The sequence below is a fragment of the Dama dama genome, chromosome 12, assembly GCF_033118175.1.
Source record: "Dama dama isolate Ldn47 chromosome 12, ASM3311817v1, whole genome shotgun sequence".
NCBI classification, from domain to species: Eukaryota; Metazoa; Chordata; class Mammalia; order Artiodactyla; family Cervidae; genus Dama; species Dama dama.
The window spans coordinates 20,756,355-20,777,462 of record NC_083692.1 but is presented as its reverse complement, the minus strand read 5'-3'; the positions used below and the strand labels follow the sequence as shown (position 1 = coordinate 20,777,462).

Here is a 21,108-nt window from a genome sequence, read left to right as displayed (position 1 = left end):
TCTGCTTAAGCTAGTGTTGATCAGACTCTGGAAAATCTGATATGCTTAAAAAGAAGTTTTTGAACATTGATGTCTACTAAAAAATCAGTTGTTAAGTGCAATGAGAAATATATTTCCAAGCAGACAAGAATTTTATAGTGTGATAAGTGAATCCTGTTCCCAGTGGCAGATTTTGAGGTCAGTGTTCCTATCTTCAGAAAGCTTCTTGGTGCATCTGTGGCATCTAGACTGGCAAGGGTGAAGCTGATCAGATATTCCCGCAGGTGGAGCTTAAGACTTGCTACCCAAGCTGAGGTGTTTGTTCCCTGCCAGCCTAGACTTCTCCAGGAAGTTTTCTGCTGGGCACTGATCCTTTTTTTTTCTCATAGCTTCTGGCTGATTCTAATCAAAATAGGGTATACCTGTCCTGCTACCGTATATACATACCTTCAGTTCCTCTGTTCCCCAAATTGTGTCCTATTCATTTCTAAATGTTGATTCGTTAACTGGAACCCTCTGTAAGGAACTATTATTTTGTAGATAGAGAATTTGTAAATGGGTTAAAATTCTTAGATTATTAGAGTATTGATCTCTTGCTTCATTAATACTCTCTGGACTTGAAAGATCGATACCCGGATTTTTGTTTATAAGCAAAAACTTTTCTGACTTTTCTTACCTTAGAAACCGTCTCTGGTTTGATGGTCCCCCCTTTTCCAAGTCTGTTCTCAAAGTATATATTATACATCCTATGTAAAATGTTCAGTTAACATCAACAGTGAATAGAATGACTGTCATCCAAAAGCAAGTTTTTTAGTTGCATGTTTGAGTTTAATGACTTAGATTCATTTTTTGAATGAAGTATGATTTTTATTTACTTGTGTCTGTGTTGGGTCTTCATGGTGGTGCACAGGCCTCTCTCTCTGGTGGCTTCTCTTGTTGCTGAGCACAGGTTCCAGGCACATGGCTCAGTAGTTGTGGTTCATCGTAACTAAGCTGTGGCTTAGTTGCTGCAATGGATGTGAGATCTTCCCAGACCAGGGATCAAACCCATGTCTCCTGCATTGGCAGGTGAATTCTCAGCCACTGGACCACCAGGGAAGTGCCTGGATTCATGTTTGAATTTAGTGATGTGGATTCGTATTGCAAAAAAACCTAACATTTTAGATATTCCTGAAGCTTATAGTTGAATAATATGTTCAAAGCACCTTCTAAAGTTAAAATACATTCCTTTCTGGCTCATTAAGAAGAAAGGTAACCTGTTATTGACTTCATCTGATAGATAAGTAGTAACTGGAAAGTTAAGAAAATTTGTGTGATTTTTCCAACTGACTCGAAAGAGGAAATATATGTTAGAACTTGTTTAAAAATGATTTTCACCTTTTCAGTTATGGATACGAGGTTTGGGAGGTTTCGTCATGTTTTGTAATTGGACTGTATTGTATGATATGATGCTATGAAGTATGCAAGGGAAACCACATGAGGACATAATTATAGCCAAATATGTGGTTATCTTGGTCTTTTTTTAGAGGTGGAGCCTTAGGAAATTTTTCTCAAAAAGAATCCTTAATGATGCATAATTTCATCAAATTAATAATACTTCAGATATTATCAATAAAGTAGCTTTGACAGAATAGCAGAGAAGCGCATACCTGATTTTGGCAAGTGTGAAATTGTAGAGCACAGAGCATATGCTAGTGGTTTTATATTTCCTTGCACTGTCAGAGCCCTGTTCCCTTTCTCAATCCTATGTGGCTCATTTGTTGTTTAGTCGCTAAGTCGTGTCTGACTCTTTTGTGGCCCCATGGACTGAGGGATTCCTAGGTGGTTCAGTGGTAAAGAATCCGCCTGCCAATGCAGGAGACGAAAGAGATGCAGGTTTGATTCCTGAGTCAGGAAGATTCCCTGGAAGAGGATATGGCAACCCATTCCAGTATTCTTGCCTGGAAAATTCCATGATAGAGGAGCCTGGTGGACTGCTGTCTGTGGGATTGCAAAGAGTCGGACATGACTGAGTGATTGAGCATGTATGCACGTTTTCAAAGAAGCATGCTATGTGTTGTCAGAGAAGAAGCACTGTCAGAGTCCTTTTCCCTTTCTGCATCCTATGTAGCTCATTTGTTGTTGTTGTTTAGTTGCTAAATCAAGTCTGACTTGGCGAAACCGTGGACTGTAGCGTGCCAGGCTCCTCTGTCCATGGGATTTCCCAGGTAAGAATACTGGAGTGGGTTGCCATTCCCTTCTCCAGCAGATCTTCCCTACCCAGGGATCGAACCTTTGTCTCTTGCATTGGCAGATGGATTAGCCTGCCACAGAGCCACCAGGGAATTCCCCATGTAGCTCATGCTGTGATTGTTAATTCCTCTAATGTGAGCTGTGCCTTTGGATTGATAGTTGACGATGACTCCAGAGCTGTCCTGCTGTGGACTACTCTAGGGGTTCCTTTTACTGAGACCCCTCCCTTGGACTTTATCCTTAAGACCAAAACTGTGTCCTCCTGCCCCTTCCAGTTGGTTCCAGAAAATGAACTACTTTCTCCGAGAGGTTTATATTTAAGAAGTACTACTCACGTGCTAGGTACTTGCTAGGTACACTTCGCATGTTATTTCAGTAAAGCCTTTTTACAACGTCAAGATTAAGGAATTAGTCTGTGCATTTCCATCATGGAGTGGTAATCTGTCCAGGGACACACTAAAGGTAAGCCTGAAACTTAGCTTCCCATCCAGGTGTGATGATGAAGCTCATGCTTTCCCCACTGTCTCATGATATCCTGTATTTGGAGAAAGGAGCACAGTGGCTAGGAGACCATTTTTTGCTCCCTCCCTCCTAAGCTGCGAGGATCACTTTGGTCTCAGTGTGTAGGCAAACATTGTTATTAAAAATATCTACTCATCATCCACCATCCATCCATCTGTCCATTCATCTCATAAATATTTATGGAGTACGTGTAGTATGCTACGTGCTGGTTGAGAATCTGGAGATCAGCTGGTTACCAGACCCTCTCTGCCTTCATAAAGTGTTAGTCGCTCAGTTGTGTCCAACTCTTTGTGACCCCACGGACTGTAGCCTGCCAGGCTCCTCCATCCATGGGATTCTCCAGGCAAGCATGCTGGAGTGGGTAGCCATTCCCTTCTCCACAGGATCTTCCAGATCCAGGGATTGAACCCAGGTCTTCCGCATTACAGGCAGATTCTTTACCGACTGAGCCACCAGGGAAGCCCCTGGCTTCATAATGCTTATATCAATTACTCAAAAACTCATTCTACACTGGGTATGGGGTGGGAGAGGGTGTCTGCACTTCTTAGCCCAGTGCCTGACTTAGAGGAAGCTCTCAACAAGTGTTTGCTCTTTTGCTGCTTTTAACCTAATTTTTATGCCTTCAGCCAGCTATTGTCCTTTGTTCATTTCTGGTTTTACTTTGAATCATTGACTTGGATCTCTGTGTGTGTGTGTGTGTGTGTTTTCCCAGTTCAAGATCAGTCTCTTAATCTTTAGAAACTAGCATGTTCCACAAAGAGATTTGGTCTTAGTGATCAGTTACTCTGATTTTAAATATTAAACAAGTGGTATGGGCTACAAACTTTCAGTTATAAGGTGAATAAGTTCTGAGGATAAAATGTATAATGTGGTGGCTATAGTTAATAGCACTGTATGGTACAGAATTTCATTTCAATAATTGAATTTTTTAAGAAGTTCTACTTTCAGGAAGAAAAAAAAAGCTAAATATGTGAAGTGATGACTAATTAACACAATGGAAGGAATCCTTTCACACTGTATACATATATAAAACTATCACACTGTACACTTTAAATATCTTACAATTTTAGTTGTTGATTATACCTCAAGTTAGAAAAGATGGTATGGCAAAAATGCAATGATATTTTTGCTAAAAAGTTGTCTTTTAGTTCTTGTATTAGGCATTAATCCTAATTACATTGTATAGGTGGGTATACCTTTGTGTTGTTTTGAGTAGCATTGTCAATGATTTACCTTATATTAAATTGTGTGTTTTTTAAATGGTTTACTATCTTTGAAAATGTGATGTAATGAGTTAATACTGAAACCCTAAACTAGAGCATGAACCTTAGATTCTGTTACGAAATTCATTGTTGTTGTTGTTGAGTTGCTAAGTCATGTCTGACTCTGCGACCCCATAGACTGCAGCACGCCGGGCTCCTCTGTCTTCCACTCTCTCCTGGAGTTTGCTCAGTTTCATGTTTATTGAGTCAGCTTTGCTATCTAACTATAGCATCTGTATTTCATGATGGAGAATCTTGAGTTAGTCCTATTTTTGGAATGTTTCTTCTGTAGGATATCTCGTATCTTTTTGATAAATGCAAGCTATTTCTTGATAGATTTTCAAGGTAAACTCAATTGACAAATTTCAAAATGCCCATTTAGAGCCAAGTCTGTTTCTTGACCCAGTCTTTCTGTGGCTAATGAATGATTTCAGACCATACTGAAGAGAAGTATTAAAAACGTCAGAGATTCATTAAATGTTACCTTGGTAGAAATATCCATTTTGAGAGTAGTGTGTGATTCATTTTATGGCAGTGCAATTTCCTACTTGGGCAAGTACCACTGACCTCTCCAGCCCTTCAAGACAGAGATTTTAGTTGACTTTGATTTTATTTTTCTCAGTTACCCCGTCTGGTAATACCCATCCTAGTAGAAAGTAAAGTGATTCTTTCTGTTCATTTCCTATTTTTCTCATCGTTTTGTTTTCTTCAGTGGACTTGAGTGTAGTAGATATTTGAATGTAATATGAATGTTTAGAGTTCGAGGAAATATTACCCATCATGTGTTGTCAGTGTTCTGTCTTTTCTCTGTTCCACTTTTCCTTCTTTTCTCTGTTCCACTCAGCTAGTTCAGGTTCCAGGCATTTCTTAGCTAGAAAATTGCAACAGTTTTGATATTAGCATTTCTGTATTCAGTGCCTGTTCTTTTGCAGGCTGTATTCCATTCACTGTTGAAATTGCCTTGGGGGAAAAGTATGTATGTGTCTCTGTGTGTCTGTGTTTGCACACATCTACACGTACATATTTGGTTCTGATTATGGCAATCCCTAGTGAACCTTTGGTGGTTTCATTGCCTCTGGGGTGACGTGGGCTCTGTAGCAGGTTGTTTAAAACTCTGTGGAGTGGTTCTAGCCTTTCATCAGTAACCCCTCAGCCCTCCTGCCCCTTCCAGTCGGCTCCAGAGAATGAACCACCTTCTCTGCAGTTTGTTGGTAGTGTTGCTTTGTTGGCATTATTTGCCAGGTGTGGTTAATCAGACTTTGTTTGATCTAGGCAGGCTTTTAAATGTATAAGCCACTGTTTCGTCTTGTTTGAACATCTTGTCTAAGTAAATGAGGCAGTTCTGCTATCTAAGGTGCAAAGTTTGTTTTCTGCTTTACAAGGTGTGAAAAATTCCCACAAAGAATGTTTTTCTTTTTTTTTTTTCTTGAAAGGCTTTTGGTGTAAATGGAATTAAATGACTAAAATTCAGTTCTTTAGATTAATTTGCTGAAGGTTATTATTTTCCAATTTAGGTAGTATTTGAAAGTTCTGAACTACTTTTGTGTATAAAATTAAGTTTTCTAATTCATCATTAGAATTGTAACATTCTCTTTTGCTGTGATAAATGCTCATTTATTTGTAACCATGTGAAGTGATGGATGGTAACCAAATTTAACTGTGGTAACCATTTCACAATATATACATATGTCAAATTATTACATTGTATACCTTAAACTAATACAATGAAAAAGTGAAAAAATGAAGGTGTTAGTCGCTCAGTTGTGTCCAGCTCTTTGCAACCCCATGGATTGTAGCCTGCCAGGCTCTTCTGTCCATGGAATTCTCCAGGCAAGAATACTGGCGTGGGTAGCCGTTCCCTTCTCCAGGGGATCTTACTGACCCAGGGATTGAACTTGGGTCTCCTGCACTGCAAGAGGATTCTTTACCGTCTGAGCCACCAGGGAAGTGCCAAACTAATAGAGTATTGTATGTCAGTTATGTTTCAGCAAAACTGGGGACACACACACACACTGTCTAACTCTGCTGACCTGCCTCTCTCTGTACAATGAACAGATCACAAAGCTTCATAAGGCATTAATACCATCATAAGTTAAAAACAATAGTCACTTATATTTCAACTGCCTGATAGAATAACAGGTCCTCCAAGTTTCATTTGAATGCTTGCTTTTCTGTATTTAAAAGCAAATATCCACAACACAACAGTGACTTTGAATGACATGCTATGTGCCAATAGCTAGCACAGTTATAGGAGGATGAGATTCAGTGGTCATCTCTGTAATCATTGGATAATTGATCCCACACAAGTTCATGGATGCCAGAACGATGTTAAAGTAGGCCTCTGGCTCCCTGGCTTTATAAAGGATGAGGCCAGAGCTAGAAGACAGCTGTTGACTGGACAGTAAAGCCAATTCATCTCCTGTGGCTCTTGGGGAAAATCTCCAGCAGCCTCTAGAGTTTAAGTGTTTCTCTGTATGTTCGACATTTAAAATGTGTTACCACGTTTTTGTTTACTAAAATACCATGTGCATAGCAGCCTTTCCTGTCTTTATTCTCCCCCTGATTTCTTTTATTCTGCCTCTTCTTTGCCCATTGGAAACTTATTCGTTGTTCTTGCCGTTGACTTGGCCTTTGACCTACATGTTCTTTTGCCATCCTTGGATTTGTTCTTACCAGCATTTTGGTTTATGTTACTGCTGTTTTTATATCCTCCCCCTGTCCCCCTGCCCCATGATTTAAGTTGTAAACTTTTTGAAAAGAAAGTCTGTATTTGTACTTAACTATCGTGAAAGTCTGGTTAACGAGACCTGTGTGAATAGTTTGGTAACTACTGCTGTCTCCTTTTTCCCAGATCTGGAATAAATAGCCATCTTTAAAATGCATAACATGTAAGGAGACATTTTTGAGAGACCTTCACATGTGTGCTGAAAAGTGACTGAATATAACTCTGTGTGTGTGTCTGTGTGTGTGTGTGTAGATGTTTGTATCTCTATTTTGATGTTTCTCATCTGTACATTGTGGATCATCTGTCTGCATCCCTGTTATCCTGGATGTCTTTCTTAGTTACAGAGAGCCTTCCCATGTACTTCTTTCCATCATTTTCATATTTTCTTCTTGATTTTAATTTTTAGAAGCACCTCTTTACCAGCATGATGTACCTGCTGTTGTGTATATTTACAATGAATTTGAAAAATATTATCCAAAAGTAATCTTGGTTATATGGTTCTCATACCCCAGTTCACCTCCTTTCTAAGGAAAGTTGCATAAATCCTCACCTTTATCAGTTTATACTTCATTTTATATCATGGAAGCAATATCCTTTTAATTTTGAGTAATTTTATTGTGAGGTCATAGAAGATTAGTTTATTGGTGAATGCTTCCCAGTTCTGTGGCGTGTTTGCCTTGACTGTCCCTGTTTGCAGTCAGGTTGCCCCTCCTGTGCTCACACCATCGTTTTTTCCTGTTGACCACCTGATATGGTGACTCTGAAGCTGCCCTTTTTATTCTTAGATGAAGCTTATGTTCCCTTCATTACACCACCCCCCCCCCCCCCCCCACACACACCCATCCCATGTTGCAGTGAAGAAACTGGTTTCACATGAAGTCAGTAAAAGGAGACAAAAGTGATATATTCTTAACTTTGTCAGAAGGCTAAAAGTTCCTATTTTGGAGGTTGACTTTCAGGGATGTAAGTATAGTCTAAAATTTTTCTAAATTGACATTTGCATGGCTTGCTTAAATATCACTTAAGCTCACTGTAGCACTGTTTACAATAGCCAAGACATGGAAGCAACCTAAGTGTCCATTGACAGATGAACAGATAAAGAAGATGTAGTACATATATACAGTGGAGTATTACTCAGCCGTAAAAGAGTGAAATCATGCCATTTGCAGCAACTTGGATGAACCTAGAGATTGTCATACTGAGTGAAGTCAGGCAGAAAAAGGCAGATATTATATGATGTTTATATGTAGAATCTAAAAAAAAAAAGTGAACAGACATAACAGAAATAGACCCACAGACATAGAAGAAAATCTTATTTTTTTAGGTTTGAGATTAACATATACACCCTGTGTGTGCTCATTCGCTTCAGTCATGTCCAACTCTTTGTGACCCTATGGACTGTAACCCGCCAGGCTCCTCTGTCCATGGGAGTCTCCAGGCAAGAATACTGGAGTGCGTTGCCAGACCCCCTCCTCCGGGGATCTTCCTGACCTAGGGATAGAACCTGTGTCTCCTGCGACTCCTGCATTGCAGGTGGATTCTTTACCACTTAGCCACCAGAGAAGCCCAACATATACACCCTGCTATATATAAAATACCTGGAGGAGGAAATGGCAACCCACTCCAGTATTTTTGCCTAGAGAATCTCATGAACAGAGGAGCCTGGTGGGCAATAGTCCAATGGGGTCACAAAAAGTCAGACACAACTAAGTGACTAATACTATGTATAAAATAGATAACCAACAAGGACCTACTACTTTATAGTACATGGAATTTTACTCAGTATTTTATAATAATGTATAAGGGAAAAGAATCTGAAAAAGTATATGTATATATATACGCACACACATAAACAAACATGGTATTCTGGGATCAGGGACAGGTAAATCTGACTCACCTTTTATCTGAAAGTTTTTAAGGTGTGTACATAGGGCGTTTAAAGGTGGGAAAAGAACTCCCCTTAAGTTTATTAAGCAACAAAACACTGTTTAATTTCATTTTAGGTTATACACTTTTATTATAAATTTCCATAATAGGCTCAGCCTCATAGTAGGGGCCTAATATATTCTTGTTACATGAATATCTAATGACTATTAACTGTCAACTTGTTATTGTTTTAAGTTATATTTAGTGGTACAAGGGCTTCCAAATAGATTCCATCGTTTGATCCTCATGTAATCTTATGGGTTAGGTGGGAGACGCGTTTTCTTCGTTTTACAGGAACTTAGTAGAATTGCTTCAGTTCAGTTCAGTTCAGTTGCTCAGTCGTGTCCAGCTCTTTGCGACCTCATGAATCACAGCACGCCAGGCCTCCCTGTCCATCATCAGCTCCCGGAGTTTACTCAAACTCATGCCTGTCGAGTCGGTGATGCCATCTAGCCATCTCATCCTCTGTCGTCCCCTTCTCCTCCTGCCCCCAATTCCTCCCAGCATCAGGGTCTTTTTCAATAAGTCAGCTCTTCGCATGGTGGCCAAAGTACTGGAGTTTCAGTTTCAGCATCAGTCCTTACAATAACACCCAGGACTGATCTCCTTTAGGATGGACTTACATGTCACTAAAAGATGACTCCAGGGTTTGACTTTAGGACTTTCACTCCTAATTCCATGCCTTTTATTCAGTGCTCTGTTATTTTCCTATGTTTATCTGGAAATATTTCAGTGCTTCATATTATAATAGTTACTCATTTATTCAGCAGAATTTTATTGAGGGTACAGTTTTAAGTTCTAGGCCTTTGTGGCTGAATCTGAAGATTTCTACTCTCAAGGAAGACTGTCAGTAAATAAGTTGATGAGGTAATTATTGTTCCTGTAATAGTGATTAGCACATAGTAGGTGGTCAATAAATGTTTATTAAATGAATGAATGAGCAGAGTGATCAAAAGGAAATAAATGAGTGTTGCATTGTATATGGGTAGATTGATGAAGGAAAGTCTTTCTGGGATGTGACATCCAAGCCAGGGAAAGAGCATTTCAGATAAAAAGACCAACACAGGCAAAGACCCTGAGGCAGCAGAGAGCTTGTTTATTTGTTTTTGATTAATTACTAATTTATTTTATTTTTGGTTGCACTGGGTCTTTGTTGCTGCACACGGGCTTTCTCTGGTTGTGGCAGTCGGGGGCTACTCTTCATTGAGGTTCGCAGGCTTCTCATTACAGTGGCTTCCTTGTTGCAGATCACAGGCTTGGGGTGCGTGGACTTCAGTAGCTGTGGCACACGGGCCCAGTAGTTGTGGTGCTTGGGCTTAGTTGCTCCACGGCATATGAAATCTTCCCAGACCATGGATGGAACCCGTGTCCCCTGCATTGGCAGGGAGATTCTTATCCATTGCACTGCCAGGATAGTCCAAGCTTGGCTTATTTACGAGGATGCCAAAGATGGCCACATGAAATCAAAGAGAAAGGGATCAATTACATAGGGCTTGGTAGACCATGGTGAGAAATTTGAGTTTCATTGTAGTGTCGGGAGACAGCTTTCCATGTGTCTCGTGTTTCTGCACTGTCTGCCCTTGTTCTGGATGGCCTTTTCAAGGATAATTTGTATGGTCATCAGCCTTCGAAGATAGAGAGTGTCTCTCTCCAGAGCCGTAATCAAGCACACTGTTGTCTAGTGTAGTAAAGACACCGTCTCCTTCTAGGGAAAAGGTCAGATGCACTTACTGCCCATTGTTAAAGACTTGGGTTCATTAAACTCTGGGTTCCTCTCCTGCTAAACAACCCACTTCTGTGCAGGTGTCATCTGGCCTTCTTTGTGTTAGTTACCTCGTGGGAAGCTGATCCCCAAAATGCTGAAATTCTGGCTATTTCCGTTGCTGTGGGTAATGAAGTCCTGTCTCTGACCCAGGTGTCTCCTGTCTTCCGCCAGCATCTGTACAAACTGTACAAACTGTGGCAGGCTAACTTGTTAACTTGAAATTAGGGCAAAATATTAAACCCTTCACATTTCTAAGCATCTCAGAACATGAAAAGTCCTGGGGGATTTTCAGCGGAGGAATCAAATATAGTTCAAGTTTTTAAAAAGTCGATGTGACCACTGTGGAAAGTAATCATGGGTAGAAAGATGAATGAGGAATCTGGGACAGCTGTCTTGAGAGAACACTGGCTGAGACCAGTGTGGTGACTGTGGAGGTAGGGAGGACCGAGGAATTCTAGGTGGTCTTCAGGAGGTGGAATTTATGGGTCTTGACAGAATGGATATGGGATGTGAAAGAAGGGGGTGGAGAATAAATTCCAGGTTTTTGCTTTGGGAAAAAAAAGCTGAGATGGAGGAGCTTCATGATGATAATAAGCCTGTAAAAGGACTTATTTCTCTTGTCATCACCCCTTTAGCCTTTTTTTCCAGTCACTTTATTTGTTTGACTCTATAAAAGTTTCATGCTTAAAGTTACAGGGAAAGGAAGAATAAGAACTTGTTTTTACAACTTAGGATCAAAGAACTACTGGTATGTACTTTTCTGGGAAGAACATTTTTCTTGTGTCTTCACCAATTGTCCAGTTTGTTGAAAAATTCAAGTTCTGTAGTCTCAATAAGTGGGTTGTCTCAGTAACAAGAAATTAGGTTAGCTTGGGAGGATTTATTTTTCAAATAGGCATATTGATTTTTACCCAAAATTCATTGTTTGCGATTTTACAATGAAACTCTTTAATGGGTTTCAGGGTTTTCTCTTTTTGATGTTAAAGTAACACAGTTTTTTCTTATGTATTTTGGGCTTTTCTCTTTTAATTCTCAAGGATAATGACTGCTCACCTTGTGATCACATAAACTTAATACAATAGGATGGAAGAAACAAGTGCCTGTGGATTAATTTATTGAGTTTGTTATTCTTACTGAAAAATTCCTTGGGATAACTTCTTGTCTCTCTAATGTCAGATGTGGATTTCAATAGCAACTGATTGCTTTTCATAAAGAAACTTAAAAAAAGCCTTGGCCCTAAAGAGTTCTTTTAAATGCCTTTCCTTTTTATCTAGTGGGATTTATTTTCCTGTGTGTGTTTCTCACATGCTTATTGTATTTACAAGATGATTTTGCATTTCTTAACCTTTTTGTGTGGTGCACAGTTTTAAGCTGCAACATAGAACTTGACTGAGTTTTGAACTATCTTTGTACCATCCACCACATGTCCTCCTGGGTTTCCCTGGTAGCTCAGCTGGTGAGGAATCCGCCTGCATTGCTGGAGACCTGGGTACAGTATGGGTTGGGAAGCTCCCTTGGAGGAGGGAACAGCTACCCATTCCAGTTTTTTGGCCTGGAGAATTCCATGGACTGTATGTATAGTCCATGGGGTTGCAAAGAGTTGGACACGATTGAGTGAACTACAACAATAATTTATACTCTACAGTGGAAAAACGTACTACAGTTTAAAGATAAACTTAGGAAACGTGAACTAAAATCACAAAATCATTAGTGATGATAATAAGACTTCTCCAGGAAGTGTGACTTGTTATTAAAGACCTCAGTAGACTCTGGAAATGCAGTTACATTATAGTTATTTCTGACTTTTTGAGAAGATAATACAGTATCTTTTCTTTGTTTTCTTTTTATAGAGACCCATCTTTTGAGGGTTTTACTAGTTTTAACTCTCCCCACCCCCCACCCCCCCACCTCTCCCACCCTTTGCCATGCTGACCCCAGGTAGTAGAGTGGTATTTAAGCTTCCCAGGATATCTTTGTCCTTCCTTTTGGAATAGTATTATTCTCCTTTCCTATCCCGTGATATAAATTCTTTAACAGGACTTGACGTTTTATCACTGATTTGACGTTTCATGCCATGCACTAAGTCATGTACAGTTGCACCATATTTAGGCTGTGGTTGGAATTTCATGAATAGATTGCTGGTCTCCTCTCTCTCATCCTCTGATTTCAGAACAAAACCAAACGTCAGTTAGTAGTAAGATTTTACCGGGGCCTTCTGAGGGCAGGTTTTATTAAGTGACTGAATTGAACCAGCATTTGTAAGCCTATGGAATGTGATGGAAGCTCTTCCCTAAAGGATTGTACTACTCTGGCAGTTGAAGTCTCAAGTATGGTCCAGATTTATGCCTCTGCCCTCTGTCCTTGCCTTTAGGAAGATTTTTAACACCTCTGGTTTTAGGCCTCTGTTTCTCCTATACTCTGGAAACCATTCTGGAAATGGTTCAGAGGCACAGAAGGAAGGAGTCTCACCCTCAGAATCATTAACTCCATTTCTCCTGCCCGTGTTCTTTCATCTGTTTGAGGAATAGTAGAGGGCTCAGTCGAAAGCATTCAAGTCAGACCTGGCTTTGCATTTGAGCCCTTGTTTGTTCGTTGTGTGACCACAGGCAACATGCTTAACGTTTTTACGCCTCAGAACTCAAATGTAAAATTGAGGCTGTGCTAAACCACTGTGCTTTGTGGTTTGGTGAAGTACCGTGGTGCCTGTCAGGAAACTTGTGCTCGGCGCTGCAAGTTCACACGAAGCACTGGAGCCGGCTCAGTACTTGAAGCTGCTGTGTGGGACCTCTAGGATCCCACCTTCCTGGGGACCACTATCCAGAATTTTATGTTCAGCACTCCCTTGCTTTTAAAAATAAGTATATCTGTACACAATGTAGTAGTCCCCCTTATCTGAAGTTTCTCTTCTTATGGTTCTAGTTATCTCTGATTGGCTGTGCTCTGAAAATATTAAATGGAAAATTCCAGAAATAAATATTAAATGGAAAATTCCATTACATGGAAAAGTTCATCAGTTTTAAATTGTACACTGTTTTGAGTAACGTGATGAGATCTGGCTCCATCCTGGGCCATCCTGCCGTGGATGTGAACCATCCCTTTGTCCAGCATATCCCTGCCTGTTAAAGTCACCTTGTAGTCGTCACAGTTATGAGATTGACACTTGTGAAATTGCAATGCTCCTGTTAAAGGGTCCCTTATTTCACTTGATAATGGTCTCCAAAGTACAGGAATAGTGATGCTGGCAATTTGGATGTGCCAGGGATGAAGGGCTTGCTTTAAGTAAAAAGGTGAAAGTTCTTGATGTAATAAGGGAAGAAAGACGAATTGAAGATTTGTGGCAACCCCATGTCAGGCATTTGCTTACTTCGAGTCTCTGTGTCATATTTTGATAATTCTCAAAATATTTCAAGGCTTCCACCAGCAAAAGGATTATGATTCCCTGAAGACTCAGATGATGGTTAGCATTTTTTAGCAATATTTTAAAATTAAGCTATGGTAATAAATGTTTTTTTTTAGACCTAATGCTACTGGACACTTAATAGACAACAGTGTAGTATAGATATAACTTTTATATGCACTAGGAAACCAAAATGTATTTGACTCCTTTGCTGAGATACTCAATTTATTGCAGTGGTCTGGAGCTGAATCTGCAGCATCTCCGAGATGTATCTGTATAGGGGTCAATATATCCATGGTTTCAGGCAGCTAGTGGGAGATGTGGAATGTGTCCCTCGAGAATAGAAAGGGACTGCTGTGTGTTTTTAGCTTTGCCTGTTTGGGCTCTGTGAAAATGTTGTCTCTGAAGAGTGCTTTATCACTGCCAGTGAGTGTAGAACTCGTGGATCTCCACCTGCCTTTGCTGATGGGCATGGAGTTGGGGTTATAGTTGTTTCTTTTTTTTTTTTTTTTTTTTTTGGGTGGTGTCTGGCTGGTGTAGGGTGATTTTTATCTATGATTTTTTCCCCTTTTTTGTCTATCCTAGGCTTCCCTCTTACTGGTCCTTTAGGGCAAGGCTTCTGATACTGGGTCAGAGGGAGGGACAGTGTGTGATATCCCTGAGGGATGAATCCAGTAGGGAAATAGAAAATGATAGGAACCAGATATACCACTTTATAGGAAGGGAAAGGGGAAAACCAGGACAAATTTTGCAGTATTGGATTGGAATTCAGGGTGTCTGTATGAACTCATGGTTTTCAGTAGACATGGACATAGAAAGAAATGAAGAAGTAAGTGTGTGTGCATTTAAGTGTGTGTTTTCATTCACTCAGAGATCTTGGAATAGTGATAATACAATTGCAGTATGCACACCCTGATCTTGGTTTCTAAATACCATTTTTCCCCACTAAAATGGTTGAAATTATCAGACTAGAAAAAAAATCACTTTTTGGTAACTATCATCAAATAATTAATTTGGCCAAGAATTTTCAATGGACATCAATCATGTATTGGGTAAAAGTTTGATGAGAATTAAGATACATAGTCTGGAAATATCACTTCACAAAGTACTTATTAATTACAAAGAGGGAAAGAGTCACTTTACAGTGGGGAAATCTGGCAGATAGCACCCTAATTAAGTAATTTAAGTTTGCACTACCAGTCAGGGGGGAAAAAAATTGGAAATAGCATACCGCCTGGTAGGGTACAACAAGAAGAGAGAACTGTTCTGTGGTATTCCTGCTGAAAAGTCATAATTTGAAAGTCATCATCAAGAAGTTAGCAGACAAACCCAAAGGAAGGGACATGCTACAAAACTGGCCTGACATCCTCAAAATTGTTGAGGTCGTGAAAGTCAAGGATAGTGTGAGGAATTCTTGATTGAAATAGAGTATTGAGCTTTGAAAAGTCAGTGCAGTGAGACATCCTGGATTGGATCCTTTTACTAAAATGGATGCTATGGGGTGACTGGAGAAAGTCAAGGCTGGTCTGTGGATTAGGTGACTGTACTGTGGATTTGATGACTGTAACTGTTAATTTCTGGGTCTTGATGGCCGTAATTATTGCAGTTTTGGAGGAGAATGTCCTTGTTTATAGAAGTGACTCACCAAACTCTGTAGGGATGATAGACCATGATGTTCGCGGTTAACTCTCAAGTGAGCTTCCCTGGTGGCGCAGATGGTAAAGCGTCTGCCTGCAATGCAGAAGACCCGGGTTCGATCCCTGGGTCGGGAAGATCCCCTGGAGAAGGAAATGGCAGCCAACTCCATAACTCTTGCCTGGAAAATCCCATGAATGGAGGAGCCTGGTGGGCTATGGTCCATAGGGTCGCCAAGAGTTGGGCATGAGTGACTTCACTTTCTCAAATGGTTTAGGGAAATTAAGTTATTCTAGTTGTGCAGCCTTTTAAAAAATGTTTCTGGTAGGTTAGCCTGAGATTATTAAAGAGAACAAAGAAGACCCCTCCTGTGAGCTGGCGTTTTCAAAACTGTTAGCTTATCAAGCCAGTCACACGTAAGGCTGAAGAGATTTCCTTTCTCCTCCGTCTTGTCTGGCAACTGCACTTCCTCTGCGGCTTCCTGTCGTATCTCGCTTTGTCTTTTGGTATTCCGGTTTTAAAGTATTCACCATCATCTCCTTACTATGTTCTTTTCCCGGTTCATTCTTTACTTCCCTTCACCTATGTTTTGCTTTTGTGACAAAAAGCAAAACACTCCTTTCCAGGGAAAGTATGATTTACAGAAACATGGCACTTTACTGTGCTACAATTCAGTGATAATGCTGTATTTAATTTCAACTTATTTTCTGTACTGTTCGTTTCCCCTCAATTCTCTGGTGAGCTGTTTAAGCTTTTTGCTTCTTCTTCTTTTTTTTTTTTTTAACCATACTGCCTCTGCCTTAGTGCTGAGCATCTATATTCAGACTTTTAGTAAAATGTATTGGGCTGGTTGATTGTTGTCTTAGAATTTAAATATTCAGAAAGTATAAGCAGGTATAGGGGAAACTGACGAATTCAGCGCTGTACTGATCCACAGTCTAGCCGTGTTATGACTGTGTGTTAATGGTTAGCCCCCCGAGGTTTAGGATAAAGGCCCTAGTCTGAAAATTTGTGTGGTTCTAGATAGGAGTAGGATTCTATGGGGGAGAGGGTTTATTGTCAGAGCAGCCTTTTAGCTCAGAGAACATCTCTTTAAGTTATCTATTTGATAGAATCTGCCTTTCCTCCTTAGTAGGAAGAATCACAGTGTAAGGCCTTGAATTGTGCACACCCCCCCACCCCACCCGCTGCTTTCTGTGGTGGAACTAAATCCTTCATTAGGGCTTGTTTTCCTTAGATAGGTTGGAGGACAAGCTTCTCTTCAGCAGTTACACTAATTTTCATATTTCTCAGAATGATCGAGGAAAAAAGCTTTTAAAACCCAGAGTGGTAGTTACATTGCACTTAGAACGCTCCCACACATACAGGCTTTTCTTCAGCATTTTTTTTTTTTCCTTGCTGCTTTTACAGTGTAGGTGGCCTTCTCTGGATTGCTTTTGACAGGAAATTGAGCAACCTTTCTTTTTTGGAACAGAATATGTTTTACTGCTAAGAGAGAGAAAAAAAGGAAATGTTTATGTTTTGAAATTTAATTATGAATTTTTGTTTGAAGACCGATTTAAATCTAGAAAAATGAGAGGAGGGCTTAAATTTCAGATTGTGCACTAATATTTCTGAACCTTCCTATTCATTTTTGGATTTTCCTTTCTTCCTTTCCTGGAGAAAGAAAGGAATACCCCCAAATTACTTTGCTTCATAAAGCCGGAGCCATGGATGGATATTAAGAAGTTCATCACCGCTGTTCTGCTTTTGTCTGAAGCTGTCTTCCCTACTGGTCTTCTTTTTGTAGTGCAGGTATGATGGGCCCTACATTGAGTTTACAGGAATCTTGAGTCTAGGCTGTGTGTTAGCCCTACCTTTGGGAAGGCATGTCATTCAGCAAAGCTTCCTAATCATTTGGCTTGTTCTCAGATGCTTAGGGCTGGGTGGGGAGCTCCAGATTGGAACCCTGCCTCTGGCACACATTCTGCCCGGACCCCTGAAGCTCCTGGTGCTTTGAGATAGGAATACCAGTTCACCCACCAGCTATCCAGGTGCTCGTTGCCTGGGGTGATTTGGGTGAATTTGATTGAGTAGTTCTTTGATAACACTGGGGATTCAGGGGAAGAAATCAGACTGTAATTAGAATATATGGAAATGTTGTCCAGTTGGAATGCAGTAATTCTGGTGGAATCTTTCCAAGTGTGTTTGGAAATCACATCCTTTCATCCTTGAGTTTGAGGTTGGCATGTTTGTTCGTGTAGCTAAGTAGGTTATAAGTGTCAGGTATGTTTTGTTTATGTAATTAGCTGGTTATAGCTTATTAAGATGAAAAAAACAGAGTACATATTTCAAATATTTCAGGCTTCCTTTCCCATTCTGTAGGTAACAATTTGTAGGGCAGGCACGTTAAAAACTGCAAGTTTTATTATCTGGGGTATCTGGTGCTCAGAATATTCTTTCTAGGTTCTTTTTCCAAAATTGTTTGTCTGATGTTTATACCAATGGTTATGGTAGGGTAGGAAGGACAGGTTGCTGGGTCTTCTGGAACTCTGTTCTGCTGTATTATGTAAGATCATAGTGCTGGAACATGGTAGGCACTCAGCGACTGTTGTTTTGAATGCAGTTAATGTAAGTTTTGAAGTCCCTTTATATTTGGCTGAATGAGTGATGGGAGTCCAAGGTGACAGATTGAGAAGAGGAACTTACCACCTTGTCTTCAACAGGAATTGGAAATATCTGTGAGTGAAATTAAGTTTTGATTCTTCTTACTCTTCTAGTCTTCCACTTTATATGTTTAGGAACAGAGTTTGGAAATTAACCCAATTTGAAATAGTGTTCACGTCCCCAAACATTAAAAAACGGATTTCTTAGAAGCTCTTTTGGACATGTATAGTCGACTTATTTTAATATTTTTAGAAATAGGTACATGTACTGGGGCTTCCCTGGTGGCTCAGACTGTAAAGAATCTGCCTGTAATGCAAGAGATGTGGGTTCGATTCTTGGGTTGGGAAGATCACCCGGAGAAGGGAATGGCTACCCACCCTAGTATTCCTGCCTAGAGAATCCCATGGACAGAGGAGCCTTGTGGGCTACAATCCATGGGGTTGCAAAGAGTCAAACACAACTGAGTGATTAACACTTTTTGCTTTTTTCACTGTGGGTTTTAATGTTGGGCATCTTAAAGTGCTGCATTCAATGTGCCAGCATATTTGGAAAACTCAGCAGTGGCCACAGGACTGGAAAAGGTCAGTTTTCATTCCAATCCCAAAGAAAGGCAATGCCAAAGAATGTTCAAACTACCACACAATTGTACTCACCTCATATGCTTGGAAAGTAATGCTCAAAATTCTTCAAGCTAGGCTTTAACAGTATGTGAACTGAGAATTCCCAGATGTTCAACATGGATTTAGAAAGGGCAGAAGAACCAGAGATCAAATTCCCAACATCCATTGGATCATTGAAAAAGCAAGAGAATTCCAGAAAAACATCAACTTCTGCTTCATTGACTACCCTAAAGCCTTTGACTGTGTGGATCACAACAAACTGTGGAAAATTCTTCAAGAGATGAGAATACTAGACCACCTTACCTGCCTCCTGACAAACCTGTATGAAGGTCAGGAACCAACAATTAGAACCGGACATGGAACAACAGACTGGTTCCAGATTGGGAAAGGAGAATGTCAAGGCTGTATATTGTCACTGTGCTTATTTAGCTTCTGTTGCAGAGTACATCATGTGAAATGCTGGGCTGGATGAATCACAAGCTAGAATCAAGATTGCAGGGAGAAATATCAATAACCTCAGATAAGCAGATGACACCACCCTTATGGCAGAAAGAAAAGAGGCACTAAAGAGCTTCTTGATGAAAGTGAAAGAGGAGTGAAAAAGCTGTCTTGAAACTCAACGTTAAAAAAATGAAGATCATGACATCTGGTCCCATCACTTCATGGCAAATAGATGGGCAAATAATGGAAACAGTGACAGACTTTATTTTCTTGGGCTCCAAAATCACTGCAGATGGTGACTACAGCCATGAAATTAAAAGATGCTTACTCCTTGGAAGAAAAGCTATGACCAACCTACACAGCATATGAAAAAGCACAGACATTACTTTGCCAACAAAGGTTCATTTAGTCAAAGCTATGGTTTTTCCAGTAGTCATGTATAAATGTGAGAGTTGCCCATCAGCAGACGAATGGATAAGGAAACTGTTGTACATATACACCATGGAATATTACTCAGCCGTTAAAAAGAATTCATTTGAATCAGTTCTAATGAGATGGATGAAACTGGAGCCCATTATACAGAGTGAAGTAAGCCAGAAAGATAAAGAACATTACAGCATACTAACACATATATATGGAATTTAGAAAGATGGTAATGATAACCCTATATGCAAAACAGAAAAAGAGACACAGATGTACAGAACAGACTTTTGGACTCTGTGGGAGAAGGCGAGGGTGGGATGTTTCAAAAGAATAGCATGTACATTATCTATAGTGAAACAGATCACCAGCCCAGGTGGGATGCATGAGACAAGTGCTCGGGCCTGGTGCACTGGGAAGACCCAGAGGAATCGGGTGGAGAGGGAGGTGGGAGGGGGGATCGGGATGGGGAATACGTGTAACTCTATGGCTGATTCATGTCAATGTATGACAAAACCCACTGAAATGTTGTGAAGTAATTAGCCGCCAACTAATAAAAATAAATGAAAAAAAAAAAGACTTGAACAGACATTTCTTCAAGGAAGACATGGCTGGCCAACAGGTATTTTAAAAGATGCCCAACATCACTAACCATCAGGGAAATGTAAATCAAAAGCACAGTGAGGTATCACCTCACACATGCTAGGAAAAAAAAAATGTGAGAGTTGGACCATAAAGAAGGTTAAGCACTGAAGTTTTGATGCTTTTGAACTGTGGTGTTGGAGAAGACTTGAGAATCTCTTGGACTACAAAGATATCCAACCAGTCCATCCTGAAGGAAATCAACCCTGAATATTCATCGGAAGGACTGATGATGAAACTGAAACGCCAATATTTTGGCCACCTGATGGGAAGAGCTTAATCATTAGAAAAGATCGTGATGCTGGGAAAGAATGCAGGCATGAGCTACAGTCCCCATGGGGCCGCAAAGAGTCAGACACGACTGAGCAACAACAATGTACGTCTGATGCCTGGAAATGTCTTATGATTTTAGTAGAGTTTATATATAACTTACATGAAATGACCAGTGAGAGGATTGTGGGATTTCTAAATCATCAGAGTATTTGGTTGCTTTGGAACAGGTTTCTCTATCTCATCACTCTTGGCATTTTGGGCTGATTAAGTGTACTGTCTTGAACCTTGTAGATTGTTTAGCAGCATCCCTGGCTTCTGCCGATTAAATCCAGTCGTGTATATCCCCTTCCTCTGTTGTGACAGCCAAAAATACTTTCAGACATTGCAGGATGTCCCTCAGGGTATAGAACTGCCCCCTGTAGAGAACCACTGGTTTGGAACAGTGGTTCCCACAGGCACGTCTGTCACCAGCTACATCAAAACCACCTTGTGGGGGGCACTTCTTACTCATACAGTTTCCTGGGGTTCTCCCCAGACTCCCTGATCAGATTATGTGGGGTGAGGTCCTGGATTGGCAATGTACGTAGAGGTTGAACAGTCAGGTTTAAGAATTTATTATGTAA

The 21,108-nt window shown here is 40.3% G+C and overlaps 1 protein-coding gene across 12 annotated transcripts in view; it reads left to right on the top strand.

Annotated features, from left to right (window-relative positions):
- The window catches only part of SIPA1L1 (signal induced proliferation associated 1 like 1), a 370,378-nt gene that overhangs the window by 59,147 nt on the left and 290,123 nt on the right, over positions 1 to 21,108 (top strand). The gene's annotated exons all lie outside the window — the stretch shown is intronic.